Raw genomic sequence first — 21,686 nt, 5'->3', positions numbered from 1 at the left:
CACTATGTAGGGAATAGGGTTTCACTATGTAGGGTTTCACTATGTAGGGGACATGGTTCACTATGTAGGGAATAGGGTTTCACTATGTAGGGTTTCACTATGTAGGGGACATGGTTCACTATGTAGGGAATAGGGTTTCACTATGTAGGGGACATGGTTTCACTATGTAGGGAATAGGGTTTCACTATGTAGGGTTTCACTATGTAGGGGACATGGTTTCACTATGTAGGGAATAGGGTTTCACTATGTAGGGAATAGGGTTTCACAATGTAAGGAATAGGGTTTCACTATGTAGGGGACATGGTTTCACTATGTAGGGAATAGGGTTTCACTATGTAGGGTTTCACTATGTAGGGGACATGGTTTCACTATGTAGGGAATATGGTTTCACTATGTAGGGAATAGGGTTTCACTATGTAGGGGATAGGGTTTCACTATGTAGGCTTTCACTGTGTAGGGAATTGGGTTTCTCTATGTAGGGGATAGGGTTTCACTATGTAGGGAATAAGGTTTCACTATGTAGGGAATAGGGTTTCACTATGTAGGGAATAGGGTTTCACTATGTAGGGGATAGGGTTTCACTATGTAGGGGACATGGTTTCACTATGTAGGGAATAGGGTTTCACTATATAAGGGATAGGGTTTCACTATGTAGGGAATAGGGTTTCACTATGTAGGGTTTCACTATGTAGGGGACATGGTTTCACTATGTAGGGAATAGGGTTTCACTATGTAGGGAATAGGGTTTCACAATGTAAGGAATAGGGTTTCACTATGTAGGGGACATGGTTTCACTATGTAAGGAATAGGGTTTCACTATGTAGGTTTCACTATGTAGGGGACATGGTTTCACTATGTAGGGAATATGGTTTCACTATGTAGGGAATAGGGTTTCACTATGTAGGGGATAGGGTTTCACTATGTAGGGTTTCACTGTGTAGGGAATTGGGTTTCTCTATGTAGGGGATAGGGTTTCACTATGTAGGGAATAGGGTTTCACTATGTAGGGAATAGGGTTTCACTATGTAGGGAATAGGGTTTCACTATGTAGGGGATAGGGTTTCACTATGTAGGGGACATGGTTTCACTATGTAGGGAATAGGGTTTCACTATATAAGGGATAGGGTTTCACTATGTAGGGAATAGGGTTTCACTATGTAGGGAATAGGGTTTCACTATGTAGGGAATAGGGTTTCACTATGTAGGGGATAGGGTTTCACTATGTAGGGGACATGGTTTCACTATGTAGGGAATAGGGTTTCACTATATAGGGGATAATGTTTCACTGTGTAGGGGATAGGGTTTCACTATGTAGGGAATAGGGTTTCACTATATAGGGAATAGGGTTTCACTATGTAGGGAATAGGGTTTCACTATGTAGGGAATAGGGTTTCACTATGTAGGGAATATGGTTTCACTATGTAGGGTTTCACTGTGTAGGGGACATGGTTTCACTATGTAGGGAATAGGGTTTCACTATGTAAGGTTTCACTATGTAGGGGACATGGTTCACTATGTAGGGAATAGGGTTTCACTATGTAGGGTTTCACTATGTAGGGGACATGGTTTCACTATGTAGGGAATAGGGTTTCACTATGTAGGGTTTCACTATGTAGGGGAAAGGGTTTCACTATGTAGGGGATAGGGTTGCACTATGTAGGGGATAGGGTTTCACTATGTAGGGGATAGGGTTTCACTATGTAGGGGACATGGTTTCACTATGTAGGGAATAGGGTTTCACTATATAGGGGATAGGGTTTCACTATATAGGGGATAATGTTTCACTATGTAGGGGATAGGGTTTCACTATATAGGGGATAGGGTTTCACTATGTAGGGGAAAGGGTTTCACTATGTAGGGGATAGGGTTTCACTATGTAGGGAATAGGGTTTCACTATGTAGGGAATAGGGTTTCACTATGTAGGGTATAGGGTTTCACTATGTAGGGGATAGGGTTTCACTATGTAGGGAATAGGGTTTCACTATGTAGGGAATAGGGTTTCGCTATGTAGGGGATAGGGTTTCACTATGTAGGGGATACGGTTTCACTATGTAGGGGATAGGGTTTCACTATGTAGGGGATAGGGTTTCACTATGTAGGGAATAGGGTTTCACTATGTAGGGAATAGGGTTTCACTATGTAGGGAATAGGGTTTCACTATGTAGGGAATAGGGTTTCTCTATGTAGGGGATAGGGTTTCACTATGTAGGGAATAGGGTTTCACTATGTAGGGAATAGGGTTTCACTATGTAGCGAATAGGGTTTCACTATGTAGGGGATAGGGTTTCACTATGTAGGGGACATGGTTTCACTATGTAGGGAATAGGGTTTCACTATATAGGGGATAGGGTTTCACTATATAGGGGATAATGTTTCACTGTGTAGGGGATAGGGTTTCACTATATAGGGAATAGGGTTTCACTATGTAGGGAATAGGGTTTCACTATGTAGGGAATAGGGTTTCACTATGTAGGGAATATGGTTTCACTATGTAGGGTTTCACTGTGTAGGGGACATGGTTTCACTATGTAGGGAATAGGGTTTCACTATGTAAGGTTTCACTATGTAGGGGACATGGTTCACTATGTAGGGAATAGGGTTTCACTATGTAGGGTTTCACTATGTAGGGGACATGGTTTCACTATGTAGGGAATAGGGTTTCACTATGTAGGGTTTCACTATGTAGGGGAAAGGGTTTCACTATGTAGGGGATAGGGTTGCACTATGTAGGGGATAGGGTTGCACTATGTAGGGAATAGGGTTTCACTATGTAGGGGATAGGGTTTCACTATGTAGGGGACATGGTTTCACTATGTAGGGAATAGGGTTTCACTATATAGGGGATAGGGTTTCACTATACAGGGGATAATGTTTCACTATGTAGGGGATAGGGTTTCACTATGTAGGGGATAGGGTTTCACTGTGTAGGGGATAGGGTTTCACTATGTAGGGGAAAGGGTTTCACTATGTAGGGGATAGGGTTTCACTATGTAGGGAATAGGGTTTCACTATGTAGGGAATAGGGTTTCACTATGTAGGGTATAGGGTTTCACTATGTAGGGGACAGGGTTTCACTATGTAGGGAATAGGGTTTCACTATGTAGGGAATAGGGTTTCGCTATGTAGGGGATAGGGTTTCACTATGTAGGGGATAGGGTTTCACTATGTAGGGGATAGGGTTTCACTATGTAGGGGATAGGGTTTCACTATGTAGGGAATAGGGTTTCACTATGTAGGGAATAGGGTTTCACTATGTAGGGAATAGGGTTTCACTATGTAGGGGACATGGTTTCACTATGTAGGGAATAGGGTTTCACTATATAGGGGATAGGGTTTCACTATATAGGGGATAATGTTTCACTATGTAGGGGATAGGGTTTCACTATGTAGGGAATAGGGTTTCACTATATAGGGAATAGGGTTTCACTATGTAGGGAATAGGGTTTCACTATGTAGGGAATAGGGTTTCACTATGTAGGGTATAGGGTTTCACTATGTAGGGGATAGGGTTTCACTATGTAGGGAATAGGGTTTCACTATGTAGGGAATAGGGTTTCGCTATGTAGGGGATAGGGTTTCACTATGTAGGGGATAGGGTTTCACTATGTAGGGGATAGGGTTTCACTATGTAGGGGATAGGGTTTCACTATGTAGGGAATAGGGTTTCACTATGTAGGGAATAGGGTTTCACTATGTAGGGAATAGGGTTTCACTATGTAGGGAATAGGGTTTCTCTATGTAGGGGATAGGGTTTCACTATGTAGGGAATAGGGTTTCACTATGTAGGGAATAGGGTTTCACTATATAGGGAATAGGGTTTCACTATGTAGGGAATAGGGTTTCACTATGTAGGGAATAGGGTTTCACTATGTAGGGAATATGGTTTCACTATGTAGGGTTTCACTGTGTAGGGGACATGGTTTCACTATGTAGGGAATAGGGTTTCACTATGTAGGGTTTCACTATGTAGGGGACATGGTTCACTATGTAGGGAATAGGGTTTCACTATGTAGGGTTTCACTATGTAGGGGACATGGTTTCACTATGTAGGGAATAGGGTTTCACTATGTAGGGTTTCACTATGTAGGGGAAAGGGTTTCACTATGTAGGGGATAGGGTTGCACTATGTAGGGGATAGGGTTGCACTATGTAGGGGATAGGGTTTCACTATGTAGGGGAAAGAGTTTCACTATGTAGGGGATAGGGTTTCACTATGTAGGGAATAGGGTTTCACTATGTAGGGAATAGGGTTTCACTATGTAGGGGATAGGGTTTCACTATGTAGGGGATAGGGTTTCACTATGTAGGGAATAGGGTTTCACTATATAGGGGATAGGGTTTCACTATATAGGGGATAATGTTTCACTATGTAGGGGATAGGGTTTTACTATGTAGGGGGTAGGGTTTCACTATGTAGGGGAAAGGGTTTCACTATGTAGGGGATAGGGTTTCACTATATAGGGAATAGGGTTTCACTATGTAGGGAATAGGGTTTCACTATGTAGGGTATAGGGTTTCACTATGTAGGGGATAGGGTTTCACTATGTAGGGAATAGGGTTTCACTATGTAGGGAATAGGGTTTCGCTATGTAGGGGATAGGGTTTCACTATGTAGGGGATAGGGTTTCACTATGTAGGGGATAGGGTTTCACTATGTAGGGGATAGGGTTTCACTATGTAGGGAATAGGGTTTCACTATGTAGGGAATAGGGTTTCACTATGTAGGGAATAGGGTTTCACTATGTAGGGGACATGGTTTCACTATGTAGGGAATAGGGTTTCACTATGTAGGGGATAGGGTTTCACTATGTAGGGGATAGGGTTTCACTATGTAGGGGATAGGGTTTCACTATGTAGGGGATAGGGTTTCACTATGTAGGGAATAGGGTTTCACTATGTAGGGAATAGGGTTTCACTATGTAGGGAATAGGGTTTCACTATGTAGGGAATAGGGTTTCTCTATGTAGGGGATAGGGTTTCACTATGTAGGGAATAGGGTTTCACTATGTAGGGAATAGGGTTTCACTATATAGGGAATAGGGTTTCACTATGTAGGGAATAGGGTTTCACTATGTAGGGAATAGGGTTTCATTATGTAGGGAATATGGTTTCACTATGTAGGGTTTCACTGTGTAGGGGACATGGTTTCACTATGTAGGGAATAGGGTTTCACTATGTAGGGTTTCACTATGTAGGGGACATGGTTCACTATGTAGGGAATAGGGTTTCACTATGTAGGGTTTCACTATGTAGGGGACATGGTTCACTATGTAGGGAATAGGGTTTCACTATGTAGGGGACATGGTTTCACTATGTAGGGAATAGGGTTTCACTATGTAGGGTTTCACTATGTAGGGGACATGGTTTCACTATGTAGGGAATAGGGTTTCACTATGTAGGGAATAGGGTTTCACAATGTAAGGAATAGGGTTTCACTATGTAGGGGACATGGTTTCACTATGTAGGGAATAGGGTTTCACTATGTAGGGTTTCACTATGTAGGGGACATGGTTTCACTATGTAGGGAATATGGTTTCACTATGTAGGGAATAGGGTTTCACTATGTAGGGGATAGGGTTTCACTATGTAGGCTTTCACTGTGTAGGGAATTGGGTTTCTCTATGTAGGGGATAGGGTTTCACTATGTAGGGAATAAGGTTTCACTATGTAGGGAATAGGGTTTCACTATGTAGGGAATAGGGTTTCACTATGTAGGGGATAGGGTTTCACTATGTAGGGGACATGGTTTCACTATGTAGGGAATAGGGTTTCACTATATAAGGGATAGGGTTTCACTATGTAGGGAATAGGGTTTCACTATGTAGGGTTTCACTATGTAGGGGACATGGTTTCACTATGTAGGGAATAGGGTTTCACTATGTAGGGAATAGGGTTTCACAATGTAAGGAATAGGGTTTCACTATGTAGGGGACATGGTTTCACTATGTAAGGAATAGGGTTTCACTATGTAGGTTTCACTATGTAGGGGACATGGTTTCACTATGTAGGGAATATGGTTTCACTATGTAGGGAATAGGGTTTCACTATGTAGGGGATAGGGTTTCACTATGTAGGGTTTCACTGTGTAGGGAATTGGGTTTCTCTATGTAGGGGATAGGGTTTCACTATGTAGGGAATAGGGTTTCACTATGTAGGGAATAGGGTTTCACTATGTAGGGAATAGGGTTTCACTATGTAGGGGATAGGGTTTCACTATGTAGGGGACATGGTTTCACTATGTAGGGAATAGGGTTTCACTATATAAGGGATAGGGTTTCACTATGTAGGGAATAGGGTTTCACTATGTAGGGAATAGGGTTTCACTATGTAGGGAATAGGGTTTCACTATGTAGGGGATAGGGTTTCACTATGTAGGGGACATGGTTTCACTATGTAGGGAATAGGGTTTCACTATATAGGGGATAATGTTTCACTGTGTAGGGGATAGGGTTTCACTATGTAGGGAATAGGGTTTCACTATATAGGGAATAGGGTTTCACTATGTAGGGAATAGGGTTTCACTATGTAGGGAATAGGGTTTCACTATGTAGGGAATATGGTTTCACTATGTAGGGTTTCACTGTGTAGGGGACATGGTTTCACTATGTAGGGAATAGGGTTTCACTATGTAAGGTTTCACTATGTAGGGGACATGGTTCACTATGTAGGGAATAGGGTTTCACTATGTAGGGTTTCACTATGTAGGGGACATGGTTTCACTATGTAGGGAATAGGGTTTCACTATGTAGGGTTTCACTATGTAGGGGAAAGGGTTTCACTATGTAGGGGATAGGGTTGCACTATGTAGGGGATAGGGTTTCACTATGTAGGGGATAGGGTTTCACTATGTAGGGGACATGGTTTCACTATGTAGGGAATAGGGTTTCACTATATAGGGGATAGGGTTTCACTATATAGGGGATAATGTTTCACTATGTAGGGGATAGGGTTTCACTATATAGGGGATAGGGTTTCACTATGTAGGGGAAAGGGTTTCACTATGTAGGGGATAGGGTTTCACTATGTAGGGAATAGGGTTTCACTATGTAGGGAATAGGGTTTCACTATGTAGGGTATAGGGTTTCACTATGTAGGGGATAGGGTTTCACTATGTAGGGAATAGGGTTTCACTATGTAGGGAATAGGGTTTCGCTATGTAGGGGATAGGGTTTCACTATGTAGGGGATAGGGTTTCACTATGTAGGGGATAGGGTTTCACTATGTAGGGGATAGGGTTTCACTATGTAGGGAATAGGGTTTCACTATGTAGGGAATAGGGTTTCACTATGTAGGGAATAGGGTTTCACTATGTAGGGGACATGGTTTCACTATGTAGGGAATAGGGTTTCACTATATAGGGGATAGGGTTTCACTATATAGGGGATAGGGTTTCACTATGTAGGGAATAGGGTTTCACTATGTAGGGAATAGGGTTTCACTATGTAGGGAATAGGGTTTCACTATGTAGGGGATAGGGTTTCACTATGTAGGGGACATGGTTTCACTATGTAGGGAATAGGGTTTCACTATATAGGGGATAATGTTTCATTGTGTAGGGGATAGGGTTTCACTATGTAGGGAATAGGGTTTCACTATATAGGGAATAGGGTTTCACTATGTAGGGAATAGGGTTTCACTATGTAGGGAATAGGGTTTCACTATGTAGGGAATATGGTTTCACTATGTAGGGTTTCACTGTGTAGGGGACATGGTTTCACTATGTAGGGAATTGGGTTTCACTATGTAAGGTTTCACTATGTAGGGGACATGGTTCACTATGTAGGGAATAGGGTTTCACTATGTAGGGTTTCACTATGTAGGAGACATGGTTTCACTATGTAGGGAATAGGGTTTCACTATGTAGGGTTTCACTATGTAGGGGAAAGGGTTTCACTATGTAGGGGATAGGGTTGCACTATGTAGGGGATAGGGTTTCACTATGTAGGGGATAGGGTTTCACTATGTAGGGGACATGGTTTCACTATGTAGGGAATAGGGTTTCACTATATAGGGGATAGGGTTTCACTATATAGGGGATAATGTTTCACTATGTAGGGGATAGGGTTTCACTATATAGGGGATAGGGTTTCACTATGTAGGGGAAAGGGTTTCACTATGTAGGGGATAGGGTTTCACTATGTAGGGAATAGGGTTTCACTATGTAGGGAATAGGGTTTCACTATGTAGGGTATAGGGTTTCACTATGTAGGGGATAGGGTTTCACTATGTAGGGAATAGGGTTTCACTATGTAGGGAATAGGGTTTCGCTATGTAGGGGATAGGGTTTCACTATGTAGGGGATAGGGTTTCACTATGTAGGGGATAGGGTTTCACTATGTAGGGGATAGGGTTTCACTATGTAGGGAATAGGGTTTCACTATGTAGGGAATAGGGTTTCACTATGTAGGGAATAGGGTTTCACTATGTAGGGGACATGGTTTCACTATGTAGGGAATAGGGTTTCACTATATAGGGGATAGGGTTTCACTATATAGGGGATAATGTTTCACTATGTAGGGGATAGGGTTTCACTATGTAGGGAATAGGGTTTCACTATATAGGGAATAGGGTTTCACTATGTAGGGAATAGGGTTTCACTATGTAGGGAATAGGGTTTCACTATGTAGGGTATAGGGTTTCACTATGCAGGGGATAGGGTTTCACTATGTAGGGAATAGGGTTTCACTATGTAGGGAATAGGGTTTCGCTATGTAGGGGATAGGGTTTCACTATGTAGGGGATAGGGTTTCACTATGTAGGGGATAGGGTTTCACTATGTAGGGGATAGGGTTTCACTATGTAGGGAATAGGGTTTCACTATGTAGGGAATAGGGTTTCACTATGTAGGGAATAGGGTTTCACTATGTAGGGAATAGTGTTTCTCTATGTAGGGGATAGGGTTTCACTATATAGGGGATAGGGTTTCACTATGTAGGGGACATGGTTTCACTATGTAGGGAATAGGGTTTCACTATATAGGGGATAATGTTTCACTGTGTAGGGGATAGGGTTTCACTATGTAGGGAATAGGGTTTCACTATATAGGGAATAGGGTTTCACTATGTAGGGAATAGGGTTTCACTATGTAGGGAATAGGGTTTCACTATGTAGGGAATATGGTTTCACTATGTAGGGTTTCACTGTGTAGGGGACATGGTTTCACTATGTAGGGAATAGGGTTTCACTATGTAAGGTTTCACTATGTAGGGGACATGGTTCACTATGTAGGGAATAGGGTTTCACTATGTAGGGTTTCACTATGTAGGGGACATGGTTTCACTATGTAGGGAATAGGGTTTCACTATGTAGGGTTTCACTATGTAGGGGAAAGGGTTTCACTATGTAGGGGATAGGGTTGCACTATGTAGGGGATAGGGTTTCACTATGTAGGGGATAGGGTTTCACTATGTAGGGGACATGGTTTCACTATGTAGGGAATAGGGTTTCACTATATAGGGGATAGGGTTTCACTATATAGGGGATAATGTTTCACTATGTAGGGGATAGGGTTTCACTATATAGGGGATAGGGTTTCACTATGTAGGGTTTCACTATGTAGGGGACATGGTTTCACTATGTAGGGAATAGGGTTTCACTATGTAGGGTTTCACTATGTAGGGGAAAGGGTTTCACTATGTAGGGGATAGGGTTGCACTATGTAGGGGATAGGGTTTCACTATGTAGGGGATAGGGTTTCACTATGTAGGGGACATGGTTTCACTATGTAGGGAATAGGGTTTCACTATATAGGGGATAGGGTTTCACTATATAGGGGATAATGTTTCACTATGTAGGGGATAGGGTTTCACTATATAGGGGATAGGGTTTCACTATGTAGGGGAAAGGGTTTCACTATGTAGGGGATAGGGTTTCACTATGTAGGGAATAGGGTTTCACTATGTAGGGAATAGGGTTTCACTATGTAGGGTATAGGGTTTCACTATGTAGGGGATAGGGTTTCACTATGTAGGGAATAGGGTTTCACTATGTAGGGAATAGGGTTTCGCTATGTAGGGGATAGGGTTTCACTATGTAGGGGATAGGGTTTCACTATGTAGGGGATAGGGTTTCACTATGTAGGGGATAGGGTTTCACTATGTAGGGAATAGGGTTTCACTATGTAGGGAATAGGGTTTCACTATGTAGGGAATAGGGTTTCACTATGTAGGGGACATGGTTTCACTATGTAGGGAATAGGGTTTCACTATATAGGGGATAGGGTTTCACTATATAGGGAATAGGGTTTCACTATGTAGGGAATAGGGTTTCACTATGTAGGGAATAGGGTTTCACAATGTAAGGAATAGGGTTTCACTATGTAGGGGACATGGTTTCACTATGTAGGGAATAGGGTTTCACTATGTAGGGTTTCACTATGTAGGGGACATGGTTTCACTATGTAGGGAATATGGTTTCACTATGTAGGGAATAGGGTTTCACTATGTAGGGGATAGGGTTTCACTATGTAGGCTTTCACTGTGTAGGGAATTGGGTTTCTCTATGTAGGGGATAGGGTTTCACTATGTAGGGAATAAGGTTTCACTATGTAGGGAATAGGGTTTCACTATGTAGGGAATAGGGTTTCACTATGTAGGGGATAGGGTTTCACTATGTAGGGGACATGGTTTCACTATGTAGGGAATAGGGTTTCACTATATAAGGGATAGGGTTTCACTATGTAGGGAATAGGGTTTCACTATGTAGGGTTTCACTATGTAGGGGACATGGTTTCACTATGTAGGGAATAGGGTTTCACTATGTAGGGAATAGGGTTTCACAATGTAAGGAATAGGGTTTCACTATGTAGGGGACATGGTTTCACTATGTAAGGAATAGGGTTTCACTATGTAGGTTTCACTATGTAGGGGACATGGTTTCACTATGTAGGGAATATGGTTTCACTGTGTAGGGAATAGGGTTTCACTATGTAGGGGATAGGGTTTCACTATGTAGGGTTTCACTGTGTAGGGAATTGGGTTTCTCTATGTAGGGGATAGGGTTTCACTATGTAGGGAATAGGGTTTCACTATGTAGGGAATAGGGTTTCACTATGTAGGGAATAGGGTTTCACTATGTAGGGGATAGGGTTTCACTATGTAGGGGACATGGTTTCACTATGTAGGGAATAGGGTTTCACTATATAAGGGATAGGGTTTCACTATGTAGGGAATAGCGTTTCACTATGTAGGGAATAGGGTTTCACTATGTAGGGGATAGGGTTTCACTATGTAGGGGACATGGTTTCACTATGTAGGGAATAGGGTTTCACTATATAGGGGATAATGTTTCACTGTGTAGGGGATAGGGTTTCACTATGTAGGGAATAGGGTTTCACTATATAGGGAATAGGGTTTCACTATGTAGGGAATAGGGTTTCACTATGTAGGGAATAGGGTTTCACTATGTAGGGAATATGGTTTCACTATGTAGGGTTTCACTGTGTAGGGGACATGGTTTCACTATGTAGGGAATAGGGTTTCACTATGTAAGGTTTCACTATGTAGGGGACATGGTTCACTATGTAGGGAATAGGGTTTCACTATGTAGGGTTTCACTATGTAGGGGACATGGTTTCACTATGTAGGGAATAGGGTTTCACTATGTAGGGTTTCACTATGTAGGGGAAAGGGTTTCACTATGTAGGGGATAGGGTTGCACTATGTAAGGGATAGGGTTTCACTATGTAGGGGATAGGGTTTCACTATGTAGGGGACATGGTTTCACTATGTAGGGAATAGGGTTTCACTATATAGGGGATAGGGTTTCACTATATAGGGGATAATGTTTCACTATGTAGGGGATAGGGTTTCACTATATAGGGGATAGGGTTTCACTATGTAGGGGAAAGGGTTTCACTATGTAGGGGATAGGGTTTCACTATGTAGGGAATAGGGTTTCACTATGTAGGGAATAGGGTTTCACTATGTAGGGTATAGGGTTTCACTATGTAGGGGATAGGGTTTCACTATGTAGGGAATAGGGTTTCACTATGTAGGGAATAGGGTTTCGCTATGTAGGGGATAGGGTTTCACTATGTAGGGGATAGGGTTTCACTATGTAGGGGATAGGGTTTCACTATGTAGGGGATAGGGTTTCACTATGTAGGGAATAGGGTTTCACTATGTAGGGAATAGGGTTTCACTATGTAGGGAATAGGGTTTCACTATGTAGGGGACATGGTTTCACTATGTAGGGAATAGGGTTTCACTATATAGGGGATAGGGTTTCACTATATAGGGGATAATGTTTCACTATGTAGGGGATAGGGTTTCACTATGTAGGGAATAGGGTTTCACTATATAGGGAATAGGGTTTCACTATGTAGGGAATAGGGTTTCACTATGTAGGGAATAGGGTTTCACTATGTAGGGTATAGGGTTTCACTATGCAGGGGATAGGGTTTCACTATGTAGGGAATAGGGTTTCACTATGTAGGGAATAGGGTTTCGCTATGTAGGGGATAGGGTTTCACTATGTAGGGGATAGGGTTTCACTATGTAGGGGATAGGGTTTCACTATGTAGGGGATAGGGTTTCACTATGTAGGGAATAGGGTTTCACTATGTAGGGAATAGGGTTTCACTATGTAGGGAATAGGGTTTCACTATGTAGGGAATAGTGTTTCTCTATGTAGGGGATAGGGTTTCACTATGTAGGGAATAGGGTTTCACTATGTAGGGAATAGGGTTTCACTATATAGGGAATAGGGTTTCACTATGTAGGGAATAGGGTTTCACTATGTAGGGAATAGGGTTTCACTATGTAGGGAATATGGTTTCACTATGTAGGGTTTCACTGTGTAGGGGACATGGTTTCACTATGTAGGGAATAGGGTTTCACTATGTAGGGTTTCACTATGTAGGGGACATGGTTCACTATGTTGGGAATAGGGTTTCACTATGTAGGGTTTCACTATGTAGGGTATAGGGTTTCACTATGTAGGGGATAGGGTTTCACTATGTAGGGAATAGGGTTTCACTATGTAGGGAATAGGGTTTCACTATGTAGGGAATATTATTTCACTATGTAGGGTATAGGGTTTCACTATGTAGGGGATAGGGTTTCACTATGTAGGGAATAGGGTTTCACTATGTAGGGAATAGGGTTTCGCTATGTAGGGGATAGGGTTTCACTATGTAGGGGATAGGGTTTCACTATGTAGGGGATAGGGTTTCACTATGTAGGGGATAGGGTTTCACTATGTAGGGAATAGGGTTTCACTATGTAGGGAATAGGGTTTCACTATGTAGGGAAAAGGGTTTCACTATGTAGGGAATAGGGTTTCTTTATGTAGGGGATAGGGTTTCACTATGTAGGGAATAGGGTTTCACTATGTAGGGAATAGGGTTTCACTATATAGGGAATAGGGTTTCACTATGTAGGGAATAGGGTTTCACTATGTAGGGAATAGGGTTTCACTATGTAGGGAATATGGTTTCACTATGTAGGGTTTCACTGTGTAGGGGACATGGTTTCACTATGTAGGGAATAGGGTTTCACTATGTAGGGTTTCACTATGTAGGGGACATGGTTCACTATGTAGGGAATAGGGTTTCACTATGTAGGGTTTCACTATGTAGGGGACATGGTTTCACTATGTAGGGAATAGGGTTTCACTATGTAGGGTTTCACTATGTAGGGGATAGGGTTGCACTATGTAGGGGATAGGGTTGCACTATGTAGGGGATAGGGTTTCACTATGTAGGGGAAAGAGTTTCACTATGTAGGGGATAGGGTTTCACTATGTAGGGGAAAGGGTTTCACTATGTAGGGCATAGGGTTTCACTATGTAGGGAATAGGGTTTCACTATGTAGGGAATAGGGTTTCACTATGTAGGGTATAGGGTTTCACTATGTAGGGGATAGGGTTTCACTATGTAGGGAATAGGGTTTCACTATGTAGGGAATAGGGTTTCACTATGTAGGGGATAGGGTTTCACTATGTAGGGGATAGGGTTTCACTATGTAGGGGATAGGGTTTCACTATGTAGGGAATAGGGTTTCACTATGTAGGGAATAGGGTTTCACTATGTAGGGAATAGGGTTTCACTATGTAGGGGACATGGTTTCACTATGTAGGGAATAGGGTTTCACTATATAGGGGATAGGGTTTCACTATATAGGGGATAATGTTTCACTATGTAGGGGATAGGGTTTCACTATGTAGGGAATAGGGTTTCACTATATAGGGAATAGGGTTTCACTATGTAGGGAATAGGGTTTCACTATGTAGGGAATAGGGTTTCACTATGTAGGGAATATGGTTTCACTATGTAGGGTTTCACTGTGTAGGGGACATGGTTTCACTATGTAGGGAATAGGGTTTCACTATGTAGGGAATAGGGTTTCACTATGTAGGGGACATGGTTCACTATGTAGGGAATAGGGTTTCACTATGTAGGGTTTCACTATGTAGGGGACATGGTTTCACTATGTAGGGAATAGGGTTTCACTATATAGGGGATAGGGTTTCACTATATAGGGGATAATGTTTCACTATGTAGGGGATAGGGTTTCACTATGTAGGGAATAGGGTTTCACTATGTAGGGAATAGGGTTTCACTATGTAGGGAATAGGGTTTCACTATGTAGGGAATAGGGTTTCACTATGTAGGGAATATGGTTTCACTATGTAGGGTTTCACTGTGTAGGGGACATGGTTTCACTATGTAGGGAATAGGGTTTCACTATGTAGGGTTTCACTATGTAGGGGACATGGTTCACTATGTAGGGAATAGGGTTTCACTATGTAGGGTTTCACTATGTAGGGGACATGGTTTCACTATGTAGGGAATAGGGTTTCACTATGTAGGGTTTCACTATGTAGGGGACATGGTTTCACTATGTAGGGAATAGGGTTTCACTATGTAGGGAATAGGGTTTCACAATGTAAGGAATAGGGTTTCACTATGTAGGGGACATGGTTTCACTATGTAGGGAATATGGTTTCACTATGTAGGGAATAGGGTTTCACTATGTAGGGGATAGGGTTTCACTATGTAGGCTTTCACTGTGTAGGGAATTGGGTTTCTCTATGTAGGGGATAGGGTTTCACTATGTAGGGAATAAGGTTTCACTATGTAGGGAATAGGGTTTCACTATGTAGGGAATAGGGTTTCACTATGTAGGGGATAGGGTTTCACTATGTAGGGGACATGGTTTCACTATGTAGGGAATAGGGTTTCACTATATAAGGGATAGGGTTTCACTATGTAGGGAATAGGGTTTCACTATGTAGGGTTTCACTATGTAGGGGACATGGTTTCACTATGTAGGGAATAGGGTTTCACTATGTAGGGAATAGGGTTTCACAATGTAAGGAATAGGGTTTCACTATGTAGGGGACATGGTTTCACTATGTAAGGAATAGGGTTTCACTATGTAGGTTTCACTATGTAGGGGACATGGTTTCACTATGTAGGGAATATGGTTTCACTATGTAGGGAATAGGGTTTCACTATGTAGGGGATAGGGTTTCACTATGTAGGGTTTCACTGTGTAGGGAATTGGGTTTCTCTATGTAGGGGATAGGGTTTCACTATGTAGGGAATAGGGTTTCACTATGTAGGGAATAGGGTTTCACTATGTAGGGAATAGGGTTTCACTATGTAGGGGATAGGGTTTCACTATGTAGGGGACATGGTTTCACTATGTAGGGAATAGGGTTTCACTATATAAGGGATAGGGTTTCACTATGTAGGGGATAAGGTTTCACTATGTAGGGGATAGGGTTTCACTATGTAGGGAATAGGGTTTCACTATATAGGGAATAGGGTTTCACTATGTAGGGAATAGGGTTTCACTATGTAGGGAATAGGGTTTCACTATGTAGGGTTTCACTATGTAGGGGACATGGTTTCACTATGTAGGGAATAGGGTTTCACTATGTAGGGTTTCACTATGTAGGGGACATGGTTTCACTATGTAGGGAATAGGGTTTCACTATGTAGGGCTTCACTATGTAGGGGACATGGTTTCACTATGTAGGGAATAGGGTTTCACTATGTAGGGTTTCACTATGTAGGGGACATGGTTTCACTATGTAGGGAATAGGGTTTCACTATGTAGGGAATAGGGTTTCACTATGTAGGGAATAGGGTTTCACTATGTAGGGTTTCACTGTGTAGGGAATTGGGTGGGCTCTGGTAAATAGTAGTGCACTATGTAGGGAATAGGGTGCCATTTGGGAGGGGTTTGTCCAGCTGGAGGGTCGTATGCTCAGAGGGTCGTTGCCAGCTGTACCAGCACCTTCTCAGCCCATGTGGGTCACAGGGTGGGGATACCAAATATGATACGGCCGATACACCTAGAGAGGCTATGTTGCATCCTCCTCCACATCATGAATACTAATGAACACAGTCTCTGGCCAACTGCTGGAAGACCTTGTCCTTGTTCATGAGGAAATCTACAGCACCATTTGCTGGGGTGTGTTCATTAGACCACACTATAGCAACCATAATTCTAAATTCAGGTAGTAACTTTTATTTGATTTGATTTATTTAACCTTTATTTAACTAGTCAAGTCAGTTAAGAACAAATTCTTATTTACAATAAAGGCCTACCAAAAGGCGAAAGACCTCCTGCGGGGACCGGGCCTGGGATTAAAAATACAAAAATAAAAAATAAATAACATATAGATATAGAACAAAACATACATCACGGCAAGGGAGACCACACAACATTACATAAAGAGAGACCTAAGACAACGACATACACTGCTCAAAAAAATAAAGGGAACACTTAAACAACACAATGTAACTCCAAGTCAATCACACTTCTGTGAAATCAAACTGTCCACTTAGGAAGCAACACTGATTGACAATAAATTCCACATGCTGTTGTGCAAATGGAATAGACAAAAGGTGGAAATTATAGGCAATTAGCAAGACACCCCCAAAAACGGAATGGTTCTGCAGGTGGTGACCACAGACCACTTCTCAGTTCCTATGCTTCCTGGCTGATGTTTTGGTCACTTTTGAATGCTGGCAGTGCTTTCACTCTAGTGGTAGCATGAGACGGAGTCTACAACCCACACAAGTGGCTCAGGTAGTGCAGTTCATCCAAGATGGCACATCAATGCGAGCTGTGGCAAAAAGGTTTGCTGTGTCTGTCAGCGTAGTGTCCAGAGCATGGAGGCGCTACCAGGAGACAGGCCAGTACATCAGGAGACGTGGAGGAGGCCGTAGGAGGGCAACAAACCAGCAGCAGGACCGCTACCTCCGCCTTAGTGCAAGGAGGTGCACTGCCAGAGCCCTGCAAAATGACCTCCAGCAGGCCACAAATGTGCATGTGTCAGCATATGGTCTCACAAGGGGTCTGAGGATCTCATCTCGGTACCTATTGGCAGTCAGGCTACCTCTGGCGAGCACATGGAGGGCTGTGCGGCCCCACAAAGAAATGCCACCCCACACCATGACTGACCCTCCGCCAAACCGGTCATACTGGAGGATGTTGCAGGCAGCAGAACGTTCTCCACGGCGTCTCCAGACTCTGTCACATGTGCTCATGTGCTCAGTGTGAACCTGCTTTCATCTGTGAAGAGCACAGGGCGCCAGTGGTGAATTTGCCAATCTTGGTGTTCTCTGGCAAATGCCAAACGTCCTGCACGGTGTTGGGCTGTAAGCACAACCCCCACCTGTGGACGTCGGGCCCTCATACCACCCTCATGGAGTCTGTTTCTGACCGTTTGAGCAGACACATGCACATTTGTGGCCTGCTGGAGGTCATTTTGCAGGGCTCTGGCAGTGCACCTCCTTGCACTAAGGCGGAGGTAGCGGTCCTGCTGCTGGGTTGTTGCCCTCCTACGGCCTCCTTCACGTCTCCTGATGTACTGGCCTGTCTCCTGGTAGCGCCTCCATGCTCTGGACACTACGCTGACAGACACAGCAAACCTTTTTGCCACAGCTCGCATTGATGTGCCATCTTGGATGAACTGCACTACCTGAGCCACTTGTGTGGGTTGCAGACTCCGTCTCATGCTACCACTAGAGTGAAAGCACTGCCAGCATTCAAAAGTGACCAAAACATCAGCCAGGAAGCATAGGAACTGAGAAGTGGTCTGTGGTCACCACCTGCAGAACCATTCTGTTTTTGGGGGTGTCTTGCTAATTGCCTATAATTTCCACCTTTTGTCTATTCCATTTGCACAACAGCATGTGAAATTTATTGTCAATCAGTGTTGCTTCCTAAGTGGACAGTTTGATTTCACAGAAGTGTGATTGACTTGGAGTTACATTGTGTTGTTTAAGTGTTCCCTTTATTTTTTGGAGCAGTGTAGCAAGGCAGCAGCACATGACAACACAGCATGGTAGCAACACAACATGACAACAACATGGTAGCAACACAACATGGTAGCAGCACAAAACATGGTACAAACATTATTGGGCACAGACAACAGCACAAAGGGCAAGAAGGTAGAGACAACCATACATCACGCAAGAAGCCACAACTGTTAGTAAGAGTGTTCATGATTGAGTCTTTGACTAGGGGCTGTTGTAGTGACCATATTACAGCCAGAGTCATGACCGGAGTAAAATTACCTTTTATGCAAGCTGAACATACATTGGTGGTACTCAACTTGGCCATCAGGTCCTAATGGTCTGGTACTCAGGGCTCTATTGTCCCTCCATCAGGTCCTAATGGCCTGGTACTCAGGGCTCTACTGTCCCTCCATCAGGTCCTAATGGTCTGGCACTCAGGGCTCTATTGTCCCTCTGACCACTCTGACATTAATGCAAATGATATCATTTTGTTTTGTTGTTGTTTGTTTCTTCAAATGCAGTCGCAAAAACCATCAAGCGGTATGATGAAACTGGCTTTCATGAGGACCGCCACATGAAAGGAAGACCCAGAGTTACCTCTACTGCAGAGGATAAGTTCATTAGAATTACCAGCCTCAGAAATTGCAGCCCAAATAAATGCTTCACTGAGTTCAAGTAACAGACACATCTTTAACATCAACTGTTCAGAGGAGACTGAGTGAATCAGGCCTTCGTAGTCAAATTTCTGCCAAAAAAACCCTGCTAAAGGACACCAATAATAAGAAGAGACTTGCTTGGGCCAAGAAACACGGGAGATGGACATAAGACCGCCGTGTCTTAGTGAGACAGAGTAGGTGAACGGATGATCTCTGCGTGTGTGGGTCCCATCGTGAAGCATGGAGGAGGAGGTGTGATGGTGTGGGGATGTTTTGCTGGTGACACTGTCTGTGATTTATTTAGAATTCAAGGCACCAGCATGGCTACCACAGCATTCTGCAGCGATACACCATCCCATCTGGGGTAAACTTAGTGGGACAATCATTTGTTTTTCATTGGGAAAATCACCCAACAAACCTCCAGGTTGTGTAAGGGCTCTTTGACCAAGTAGGAGAGTGATGGAGTGCTGCATCAGATGACCTGGCCTCCACAATCACCCGACCTTAATCCAATTGAGATGGTTTGGGATGAGTTGGACTGCAGAGTGAAGGAAAAGCAGCCAACAAATACTCAGCATATGTGGGAACTCCTTCAAGACTGTTGGAAAAGCATTCCAGGTGAAGCTGGTTGAGAGAATGCCAAGAGTGTGCAAAATTGTCATCAAGGCAAAGGGTGGCTACTTTGAAGAATTAAAAAAATAAAATATATTTTGATTCGTTTAACACTTTTTGGGTCACTACATTATTCCATATGTGTTATTTCATAGTTTTGATGTCTTCACTATTATTCTACAATGTAGAAAATAGTACTAATAAAGAAAAACCATTGAATGAGTAGGTTTGTCCAAACTTTTGACTGGTACTGTATATTTTTTTAGTAACTCAGTAGGGGTCTCTACTTACTGTTAAGAGTTAGAATAATAGAGTACACAAAGTGCAATTTCGAAATTTGGTTGTGCGTTTGCAGTCACTCAATTAGCCCATGTCAAGGTAAATGTTTTTAGATTGGTAAATTAGTCAACGGCCAGCTATCTAAACTTCTAGTAAACATTGTCGAATGACCAATCGGCGGAGCCCATATATCATCAGTTTTCGTATTAAAAACTGCAAACATTTCCCTCCATCCTATGCCAAATGTGTAGAATTGCAGGAAATTAGCTTTAAAACGGAAACATATTCTCTACATCCTGTGGCAAAAATGTGCAGAAATCCAGGAACTGAACTTTAAAACAGTTTTAAAACAGGGGAGGGGGGGGGGGGGATGTGGGTACACAGACCCACTGCGGGCCCTCATGATGACTTCTGATTTGTTGTGGCCCCCATCCCCATCATAGTTGCCCATCCCTGGTCTAGCCTATACTCCAAAATTAAACAAATGATAGTAATCACTTTTTGAGTGTGGACTGTACTACTATGTATACTGGGTGGACTGGTTACCTTATGCTTTGCCACAATCTTACTATCCATGAGTCTGGGAGAGAACCTATGGGCCTAGGCGATGCAGTTGGTTCATTAATTGTGCAGGGCGGCTTACAGAGTTAGCCTACAATTATAGTGAATGTCTTTTTGATGTTCCAAAGGTGTGCATCAACAGATCGTATGCGGCTTGAATGCATGGGGGCCTGGAGATGCTTATTAACATGTTTATGTTCATTAATGTAAATTACTGTGAGACTTAGCATGACAATAAAGGCTGACAAAATATCATGACCACCGCAGCCCTAGTAATAACACCCTGTTTCAACCATAATCTCAGGTAGTACCAACCCGTTTCAACCCTAACCCTAACTTCAGGTAGTACCTACTAGTGAATACACCCAAGGTGTTCATTAGGCACCAAACTGAAGAAAACAGACTGTAACAGGGAGGCTGGACATGTCCAATAACAAACTGTTATTTGTGTTTTCCATTGGAAACTGGTTTGCATTGTGTGCCCTAATGAAGACCCTTGATTTTTAAATTGAAGAAGTTTGGAACCACCAAGACTGTTCCTAGAGCTGGCCGCCCGGCCTAATTGAGAAGGGCCTTGGCCAGAACCCGATGATCACTTTGACGGAGTTCCTCTGTGGAGATGGTTGTCATTCTGAAAGGTTCTCTCATCTCTGCAGTACTCCAACAGGCCTTTATGCTAGAGTGGCCAGACGGAAGCCACACAGAAAGAGGCACGACAGCTCGCTTTGAGTTTGCCAAAAGGCACCTAAAGGACTCTCAGACCATGAGAAACAAGATTCTCTGGTCTGATGAAACCAAGATTGAACTCTTTGGCCTGAATGCCAAGCGTCACGTCTGCAGGAAACCTGGCACAATCCCTACGGTGAAGCATGGTGGCGGCAGCATCATGCTGTGGGGAGGTTTTTCAGCGGAAGGGACTGGGAGACTAGTCAGGATCGAGGGAAAGATGAACAGAGAAAAGTACCGAGAGATCCTTGAATTACCGATATGTAGATACTTGAATCAAAACCTCAAAGTCTTATCCTCAATGTCAGCGTGAGTGTCTTGCAAAACATTCCCAAATCCTACTGATATGGAGGCCACTGTGTTCTTGGGGACCTCCAATGCTGAAAAAATGTTTTGTACCCTTCCTCAGATCTGTGCCTCGACACAATCTTGTCTCAGAGGTCGACGGACAATTCCTTCGACCTCATGGCTTGGTTTTTGCTCTGACATGCACTGTCAGATGTGCCTTTCCAAATCATGTCCAATCAATTGAATTTACCACAGCTGGACTGCAAGTTGTAGAAACATCTCAAAGATGATCAATGGAAACAGG

Source organism: Salvelinus fontinalis, chromosome 29 (assembly GCF_029448725.1).
Source record: "Salvelinus fontinalis isolate EN_2023a chromosome 29, ASM2944872v1, whole genome shotgun sequence".
NCBI lineage: Eukaryota > Metazoa > Chordata > Actinopteri > Salmoniformes > Salmonidae > Salvelinus > Salvelinus fontinalis.
The sequence above is the reverse complement of the archived record's forward strand: the minus strand, read 5'-3'. Positions refer to the sequence as shown.